The sequence below is a fragment of the Bos indicus x Bos taurus genome, chromosome 21 (genome assembly GCF_003369695.1).
Source record: "Bos indicus x Bos taurus breed Angus x Brahman F1 hybrid chromosome 21, Bos_hybrid_MaternalHap_v2.0, whole genome shotgun sequence".
Classification (NCBI taxonomy): Eukaryota; Metazoa; Chordata; class Mammalia; order Artiodactyla; family Bovidae; genus Bos; species Bos indicus x Bos taurus.
This window is the reverse complement of record NC_040096.1, coordinates 64,235,452-64,238,687: the sequence shown is the minus strand read 5'-3', so window position 1 is coordinate 64,238,687 and position 3,236 is coordinate 64,235,452.

Below are 3,236 nucleotides of genomic sequence, written 5' to 3'. Positions count from 1 at the left end.
ATGGAAACGCAAACATTTTCAGATCCAGAGGGCACCCCAAGTCTCAGGCAGGATCAGTCTGTTGAAATTCCTAAATTCTAGGGAAAACTTTTTTTTTTCTTTTTTAAAGCTTTCAAAATTCCAGGTCGAGGAAAAATGTTTCTAAGAGAATCTAGACCAAAGTCAGACTTCTCATTTGCTGTTCTGGAAGTCTGAAGACTGAGGAATAATGTAATCATTGCAACAAACGTGTAAGGTCAGAACTGTTATTATCCCCTCTTTATAGCTGAGGAAACAGAGGTTGAATAAGTTCTTTAAGGTTGCATATCTAGTAAATAATTTACAGTTCGGACTTACCCTGTCTGACTCCAGGATACACACGTTTAACTACAATGCTCTTCTAAGTAAGAAGGAAGATACTAAAACTTGTTAAACATGTAAAGTCCTTTTGCCCAAATTGATCGGTGAACAGAAATTTTAAAGCCACTGTCATTAAAATTAGGACTAAGAGAGGATGCCTTTTATCACCACTGGTTTTGTTTTTGCTGTTGTTCAATCGCTCAGTCGTGTCTGACTCTTTGTGACCCCATGGACTGCAGCACGCCAGGCATCCCTGTCCTTCACTGTCTCCTGGAGTTTAACACTCAAACTCACGTCTATCGAGTCAGGGATGCTCTCTAACCAGTCACCAGTATTACTCAACACTATCTGGGCTAAATGTACCGTTATAGAAAATAAGCAAAGACAATGTAAATATGTGAAAAGAAGTTATAAAATTCTTTATTTTCAGATTATAAATTATGTGTCTAGAAAATTCAACAACAGCAACAAAAGGCTAAGGTGGCTGGATACTAGATAAATAAGCAACCACAGAGTAGCTTTTCATTAGACTAGCAATAAACAAAAATGGAAGTGGAAAAACCATCATATTTATGATGGGAAAAAACTATTTTTTGTAAATATTTAAAAAACATACTTGAAATATTCTATTTATGATAGTATCAAAGTGAATAAAATAGTGAGGAAGAAACAATAGCACAAAATTTACACTCTGAAACTACAAAACATCGTTGAAAGAAATTAAAGGTCTAAACAAATGGAAAAGCATCTCATATGCAGAGACTGTAAGACTTAAAAGTGTAAAGATGGCTATAATCCCTAAATTATCCATAGATTCAATATAATCCTTATCAGAATCCCAGCTGATTCCTTTGTAGAAATTACCAAGATGATTCTAAAATTCAAATGGAACTGCAAGGGACCCAGAATGGCTAAAACAATTGTGAGAAAACAAGAAATTTGGAGGACTCACAGTACTGATTTCAAAACTTAGTACAAAGCAAGCGTGTAATGAAGACTGTGTGGTATGGGCACGAGAACAGATATACAGACCAGTGTGACAGAGCTGAGAATCTAGAGATAAACTCATGTGTCTATGGTGAACTATTTTTAAAATTTTTTTTAAAAATTGAAGTACAGTTAATGTACAGTGTTATATAATTTACAGGTGTACAGTATAGCAATTCACAAGTTTTAAAGATTATACTCCATTTAGTATTATTACAAAACTTGGCTCTACTCCCCATGCTGTGCAATATACCTTTGTAGCTTACGTGTACCTCCCACTCCCCCTCCAGTATATGCGCCTCCCCCATCCCTCTCCCCCCTGGTAACCACTAGTTTGCGCTCTATACTTTTGAGTCTGCTTCTTTTTTTGTTATATTCACTAATTTGCTGTATTTTTTAAGTCCACATACAAGTGATACCATACAGCGTTTGTCTTCCTGTCTGACTCGTCTCACCTGCACAATGCCCTTAAAGTCCACATACAAGTGGTACCATACAGCGTTTGTCTCCCTCTGTCTGACTCGTCTCACCTGCACAATGCCCTCCAAGTCCATCCGTGTTGCCGCAAACGGCAAAACTCCCACTCTTTTTTATGGCTGAGTAGCATTCTGTTGTACGTCATATAAATACATCTTCATCCATGATGAACTCATTTTTTTACAAAGGTGCCAAGACCATTCAGTGGGGAAAACGACAGTCTTTCCAACAAGTGGTGTTGGGACGATGAGACAGTCACATGAAAAAGGATCAGATGTGCCTTGGTGGTGGTTTAGTCACTAGGTCCTGTCCGACCTTTGAGGCTCCATGGACCCTAGCCCCCTGGGCTCCTCGGTCCATGGAATTCTCCAGGCAAGAATACTGGAGTGGGTTGCCATTTCCTTCCCCAAAATTTGCCTGACACCGTACAAAAAACTCAAAATGACACAATGAACTAAACTAACCCAAAGCAGAGCTTATAAAACTCTTAGAAGAAAATACAAAGGTAAATTTTTTGAGAGTTTTTTTTCTAAAGGATAACTGCTTTACCATATTGTGTTGGTTTCTGCCACACATCAATGTGAATCAGCCATAGGTATACATATACCCCCTCCCTCTTGAACCTTCTTTCCAGAGGTAAATCTTGACGATCTCAGTTTTGTCAGTGGATTCTTGGATATGACACCAAAAGCACAGGCAGCAAAGGAAAGGACGGCTCAACTGCGCTTCATCAAAACTGAAAATCTTTGTGCTTCAAAGGACATTGTTAATAAAGAGACAGCCCACTACAGAGTGGGAGCAAATATTTGCAAATCATTTATCTGAGAAAGGGTTTATATCTAGAATACATAAAGATCTCATAAACTCAAAAAGACAAAAAATCCAGTTTACAAGTGGGCCAATCACTTGAACATTTCTCCAAAGAAAACATGCAAATAGTCAATAAACAGCTGAAAAGATGCTCAACTTCATTCATACTTGGGGAAATGCAAATCAAACTACAATGAGATATCATTTCATACCCACTAGGATGGCTAAATCAAAAACTCAGATAATAGTTTAAAAAAAGAGTCAATAATAGTAAGTGATGAAGATACAGAGAAACTGGAACCATCACACACAACTGTTGGGAGTATAAAGGGTGTAACCATGTTTAAAAACAATTTGGCAGTTCCTCAAATGATTAAACACAGAGTTATCACATGACCCAGCAATTCTACTTCTAGATATATGCCCAAGAAGAAGAAAACATTTGCCCACATAAAAAACTTGCACAAAGATGTTTATCTACATGATGTTTATTGCATCATTATTCATCATACCCAAAAGGTGGAAACAAACCAAATGTCTATCAACAGTTGAATGGATTTAAAAAATATGGTATGTCCGTACAATGCAATACTATTTGTCCACAAAAAGGAATGAAGTACTAA